The 7,065-nt window shown below is 42.7% G+C and overlaps 1 protein-coding gene across 1 annotated transcript in view; it reads right to left on the reverse strand.

Moving 5' to 3' along the window:
• Positions 1-7,065, reverse strand: part of LOC136955880 (intestinal mucin-like protein) — a 35,089-nt gene extending 28,024 nt beyond the window's left edge. Inside the window, exon 1 of the mRNA XM_067249656.1 lies at positions 7,044-7,065. The gene's annotated coding sequence lies outside the window, so the exon portion shown is untranslated. The remainder of the gene's footprint in view (positions 1-7,043) is intronic.

The following is a 7,065-nucleotide window of genomic DNA, read 5'->3' on the forward strand; positions in this document are numbered from 1 at the left end:
CATCCCACACTCATAGAATAAAGGTCATGCATCAATCACTTGTAATGGTTAAATATCAAGAAACATTAACACAACATGCCATATTGTACTGATGCAAACATTACGGCTGAGTCGTGTTGCTTCAAGGAGGAGCAGACAAGCTCATGGAATGACTAACCACACCCATCCAGGATCTGCATCCTGATCTCTCTTTACTGAGAATCTTTTCCCTTGTTCCACAAGAGATCTTTGTTTTCATCCTCATCTCAAATTCATGGAACATTCTGTGTCTAAAGCCAGAATTCCTGCTTGTGACATAACACATGTTGACCCTTCTCAGCTGCTGAAGAGCCACATAGGTGTCAAAACTGCATCTCCATTCTGCTGTCAACCTCAGATAAACGCAGCTTGTTTGGATATAATGTACATAGGTGTTATCATAGGTTTTTCTTCTCTCTTACACACACGGGGCCACATAGTAAAGCATAGTGGTGATGCTTATCAAGTAGAGCTTGTTTCAGACCTTGGCTGTCTTTCCTCTAGGTTAGTACATTTTACTCTCAGCTCCCTTCCTCCAGCTGCCAAATCCCCCCCCCCCCCCCCCCCACACACACACACACACACAAATGTAACCCTGCTATGAGAAACTTTGCTTGGATTTTTCACAATGGCAAGTATTTTGTCACAGGGTTAGGAGTTAGGCTGTAGCAAGCGTCACAGCCTTCCTGTTCTCCCCATGGAAGCATTATGACACAAGCCATGAGTAAATATACTGAGCTGGGAGCAAACTAAGGGAAGGATACTGAAATGATGTCAAACAGAGAGTGTTGATTGGAGAGTGAAGTGTTTCTGTGTGGATCAAACAAATTCTGATGATTGATGGGATGTATACTGTTAGGGCTAGTCTGCGTAGCACCTCCTCCTCCTCCTCAGAGAGAGCATTTGCAAGGGATGCTATATAAATACATGGCTCCAGGTTGGTCCATGGTTATAAGCTTCTCAGCAATACTCGGAGCACAGAAGAACAAAGATCACATCAGTGGCCACGTTGCCATTCATCTGGCTGATTTGGAGTCAAGTACAGTTTTATGATCACATTAGGGAACATTTGGTTGCATTGTCAGATATTAAAATACACAATCAATCCATTATAATACATGGAAAACAGATTACCAGACAGAACACAGAGACAACCACACAGTACAGCACAAGATCACTTCATGGGAAGACAAAGTAGAGTTTATTACAGAGTGCAGAAAGTGCTTTGTGCAATCATCAAGTGTACTAATTGTAACGCAAACATAAATAGTCTGAATCTTTTAGTCCTATGAGCTGGAACCATATATTCTACCTGAGGGCAGAAATTCAAACTCCCCCTGCAGCGGGTGGCCAGTAAAGTCAAATATGGCAGCCAATGAACAGTTTACGACCAGCTGACCAAGTCTTTTTTTGCCAGATTTATGTTCCAAAACCACATCCCAAAATGAACAGACAGAACTCACTCAATACAACTTCTGTTGAACAAAGTCATTTTACATCATTTGGGTTTTTTCAAGGAGTTAAGATGTTGTACCTTCTTAGATATGGCATTTGCATTAAGCTGAAAGTTCAACCTATTATCAAACACAGTGCCCAAACAACTGTAGGTCTCCTCAGTTCCCTCACAACTGTGAGTTTTGGGATGGATGCAGACCTCCTAATATCAATAATCATGTCACAAAATTAGCATAATCTTTTGATAGCTATTTGTGAAAACATTGATGCTTGAATGAAATGACTTTTTTGTCATAGTCTAAAGCAGGGGTGGCTAACCAGTCCAGCATAAAGGTGATGATACAGGAAGCTCTGCAGCATCATGGTGGCATCCTCTACACCACTGCCAGCTCTATAAGCAAACTGCAGAGGATCTAAAGAACCCGGCACCTGCTACTGAACATCCGTTTTCTGCTATGGGTGCTTCTAAACAACAATATCAACATCAATGGTAATGTTTTGACTTAATTTCGTCCTGCTTCTCAGATCATGTCTGTTCTGTAAAATCTTGTTCATCTAACCTCAACTGTCAGCTAGATGTGTATCAGAAATAAAACCATCAAGACTAACTGCTTCATTCCTCGTCACTTTTTTCATGGCATTGCAGGCAGCTCTTGCAGGAAATGTCTGTTTTCATGTCTGTGTGTGGATACAGCCCAATCATGAAAAGTGGACAACCAATTAACAGTGTCCTAATAGAGTGTATTACGGTAATGTACTATTATACTGTTTGTTCAAATGACACAGAATTCTCTACATATATATGGCATAGCGTTGAATTGGTGTAGTTCAAAATCCTAACACAAGAGATGGTTATTGCTACCAGCATTCTTCATGACTGGTGTCTGTGATATGTGTGAGGGATACCCTGGGTCTGTTTGGTGTTCCTGATTGCAGATAGAAATAGCACACAGGGATCATAATGAAAGACCAGAGGTAGACATGAATAGCGTAATGCCAGGTTTATTAGAATGTTTGCTTTGCAACAAAAAAAGATATAAGGGTAAGAAGCATAGACTAATAAAGATCTATTCTAACAGCGTGACATAAATAGAGGGTTGGTCTGGCGATCATCGTCTCCTACGACGGCCCTTGGTGACCTGACTGGCCTCCTGTACCACGCACTCTGTCTTCAGACAGCCACACTTCTCAATGTGGATGTAGGAGTGACTGACAGTAGACCCATCATGACACACAAGCTCCACTTCTCTCTTGCTGGTGGAGAGTTCTTGGCAGCAGGAACAGGAGCGTTCCAAGTTCTGGGCCTGGGCCGAGTACCTTAAAAAAAGAGAGAGAGAGAGTGAGGTGTTGTTATCTTCATGTTAATGTTCTTGGAGAGTACATGAACATGCTACAGAGTCGAGTACTCTAGACTCACATCGCGTAGGTTCCGCAGGACCCTCCACAGGAAGTTATGTTGACCATCTGAGAAGAGCGACAGCCGTTGTTCTCCAAATAAACTGGTGTGTTGCTGACGTTACATGGTTTATGGTGGGGGATACCTGGAAGCAAGGGGAGAGGAAAGAGGGGGGAAAATCGTTTTGATCAAAATGTATATGTTATGTTATTTATTAAACAACATATTCAAACAATATGTAATAAAAATTCTAAAAACAAGCTGAAAACTGCTGCCAGACACTCACAGGTACGACAGCAACCATCCGGGGCAATGACCTCCGTTCCCTAAAAACAATAACATGATTAAAGCAAAGGGCAAAATATTTGTATTGTTACCAGTTAAGGAAGTAGAGTACAAGACCAGCTCAATCGATCAATCTATGAGGTACTATGTTCATGATTTCCAGGAGGACAGCAGGGCAGCAGCCTCCTCCAAAAGTACTTTAGATAGTATTCATTTCTGAAGGCACATTCTGAACCATGTTATGATGATTTTACTGTATTAAAGAAGATACAGTTTTACTTGTATAGGTCAAGATGCCAGTGTTTGTGATGGTGTGTGTGTGTGTGTTTACATACAGGGATGCAGTCCTCTGGGTTGAAGTATGGGCACATGGTCTTGACTTCAATTGTAATGAACTTCTTTCCGATGATCACACACTCGTAGTTGATACAGGGCTGCCTAGGGGGGTTCCATATGGTGCCAGGCTGCACACACACAGGAGATTCAGATAGGTGGGGAGGACAGAGTGTGATGGGAGAGGGGGAGACAGAGAAAGGAAATGAGTTCATGTCACATTTCCTCACTAACTGTATAGTAACTAACTAAATAAGGTAATCTTATGGTAAAGCTTCACTGACGTGAGTATACGGTGAGGAGGACAATAACAATTCTTGACTTGACCGACCTGAACAACGTGCGTAGCGTTCTCTGATACGGCGACCAAACATCCCGCCTGAACACATTTCCCACAACACTGCCCAGCGACAGGCTGGTACTTGTAGCCCTGCAGTGGGTGAGAAGAGGGTTAACACAGATAGGACCCGCAAACACACACACAACCTAATGCCACTTCCCATGGTACTTACCGCTTGGCAGTTGGTGTCACAGGTCACAGGTACACAATCCACAACATGGAGGTGGCTAACGGCATCCATGTTGGGACCACACACACACTGTTGACATTGGTCCTTAGGCACAATGGTTCCAGGCTAAGGGTGGGAAGGGAGCACACACGTCAGACCATCTCAATGGCGCGTCGTCATGGTAAAGTCTCCAGCTGCGTTGACCTCCACATTAAACGTTTTCCTCCACGTTTGGTTTAGTAAGAGATTAGTAAATGAGGTTTAAAAGAGGTTTGTAAATTCTCACCTGATATTCAGTGTTGTTGAACACGCATACATCCTTTGGTACTGTTGAACAATAAGGAACACAAGTCATGCAATGTGTCTCACATTTGTCAACACTTCTAATAATAAAGTTACATTAACTACCATATAATGACATAGCAATAATTAAATGGTATTAAGTAAATGCGTAATGGGTTATTACAACAGAGTAAGAAAGAGCAGTTTGGAGAAAGGGTTTAGAGGTGAGTGGAAGGGTTTTGTAAAGGGTGTTGTAAAGGGTACATCCACATACCAAGGTCACTGTTAACATTCAATTATGGCGCTGAGGATGTTGGGCTTTCCAGGGGTCAATGGATGTCAACATTGACATCCATTGACCTTGTTCTGGTAACACAACCTTCAACTTTCCCTTTACACCGTCCTTTCACCCCTACCCTATACTGTGCCTTACACCTTTGTAATAACCTTTAATATTTACACTTAATACCATTTAATTACATAGCAATGCATTCAATATCAACAATGTTTTTATTGTAGGTATTGCTATGAAGTTGCAATGTAGTTGATGCCAATGTACATTCCGTTTTTCACAAATTGGAAATCACAATTGTATACGTTCCAAAGCACAGATTATACCCGTTCTCGTTCACACATCTACAACTAGCTCACCGCAGTTGGGGCAGCAATCTCCCATGGGCACTTCTGTCTTGTAGCCAGGGGGGCATGTGAGTCTGGATGAAGAGCACTGTGTGACATCACACACTGTAAAGAGAGAAACCAACATTGAGTTACCATGGGATACAGAGAAAAGGGAAGTTGATTTCCACAGATAGAAACATTATAAGAATGTCTCAAAATCGTCTCTATTGCATTTATCTTCACTTCTCTAATAGCACTGGCTTACTGACACTACTGAAGTAAAGTTTTGGTTAAAAGGTAAGGTTTCACTTAAGAATAGAATTAGGGTCAATACTTGGGTTGGCATTGACTTTGAATAAGAGATAACTCACCACACTTTTGACAACAGCCATCCTTCTCTGTAACTATGACTTGACCCGTCTGGTTGCAGGACAGTGGGGCCTGTGTGGGGCACCCTATGCGGTGGCAAGACGGTTGTGGCAGTTTGGCCTCCTCACATACACACTCATAACAGTTCTCTACCCATCTCTCGTTGACCTGGCAAAAACAATAATAATGTATGTTAATAGTGAATCACTGCAGCATTTTGAAAGTAGAAAAACAAAAATCGTACTCTCTAAATAAGTTATAGAAACAAATATTGTATTTACCTCTTTCCATATTCCGTTTCTCAAAATGCATACATCTGAGAAACACCCACCCCCCAAAAAGTCACTGGTTATTGGTTGAAAATACACTGGTAGGTTTGATCAAACATGTCAATGTGTCAAGGTATCCTGTAGTGAGGTGACCATGCTCACCACAGCTGGGGATGCAGATGTTGCTGCCTGGGCTCAACAGTGTGGTGCCACTGGGGCAGTAGCAGCCCTCAATCTTCATAGTTGTCAAGGAGGTGTATTCATCTTTGGTCTCGATGAAATTCAGATTGTACCTGTACAATGGCCATAACTCAGTCATTACTTCAGTATTTGTCAAGCCCATGAACTCAGCCACTCGCCAGCTTTTGTGTTTTAGAATCTGGCATGCTATGTGGTGTATGTTTGTTGGATTTGTATTTGTGGTTTTTTTTTTATATAAAAACAACGACAGGCATACCTGAGGTTACACGTCGACTCCACTGCAGGGCCACAGGCCTCGTACACCAACGGTGCATGGCAATTGAAGTCTACAGGAAGAGAGATAGCATCCTGAGCACCTATGTAATCATCAGAGAAACTCGCCACCTAATTGTGTCAGAGCTAGAGAGGCTCCTTGGGCATCCCAACTTGTATGATAAGATAGGCAGGTCTACTGTCTGTACGAAGAGCCAATGAGAGAACTACGTACCACATAACCCGTCAGTGGCATCCCTCCATTCGAAGCACACTCCTGCCTGTGCACAGGCATCTGCATACACCTGCAAGCTGCTGCAGCCAATGGAGATGTTGACCATGTGACAGACGTCAAAGTTGCAGGCCTCGTAGTAGGCCTCATAAGGGATGGTCTTGTGACAGGATGCAAACACGCTGAGAGATGCAAAGTTGTGGTTATTATATACCTCTTCAGGTTCTGTCCCTTGTATCATATGTTGTCCTGTATTACACCAATAGTGAAAGTGTTAATGTGTCATGTTATTGGCAATAATGATGGTGTCATGGATTCCAGTGTCGTTAAGAGACATTTAATCTATAGCTCTAAAAAAGGTGCAAGATGGCATATGCTTGTTTGATATGGAAATTATGAAACTACCTGCTATGTTTTTGGATTAAATTTAGACAAGTTCAAAAGGTATCCTCACTCGGTCTTGATGATCTCGCAGATGGCCGCATTGCATGGTGGAGGGGGCACAATGGTGGGAGGTTGAGTCGGTGGAGCAGAGCAGTGGCTGTTGTTGTGGTCAGGAACATGCCATGAGTTGGCCATGTCTGGACAAGAAGAGATGACCTGCCCAGTGGGCAGCATACAGTCATCTGTGCGGTTGTTGTCACAGGTACCTGGGGAACAAGTTATTACATCAACACCAGCCCATTAAGCCCATTGCTTAATAATGCATTCAAGACCTTGGGAAATTGAATGAATTAAGCATAAAATACATTGTAGAATAGATGACTTTGAGGGTGAGCAGTCCATAATAGTGAGTCACTGGGAGTGTAGGATGAACTCACCACACTGTCCCTCTGTGTTTCC

The sequence above is a fragment of the Osmerus mordax genome, chromosome 13 (genome assembly GCF_038355195.1).
Source record: "Osmerus mordax isolate fOsmMor3 chromosome 13, fOsmMor3.pri, whole genome shotgun sequence".
Classification (NCBI taxonomy): Eukaryota; Metazoa; Chordata; class Actinopteri; order Osmeriformes; family Osmeridae; genus Osmerus; species Osmerus mordax.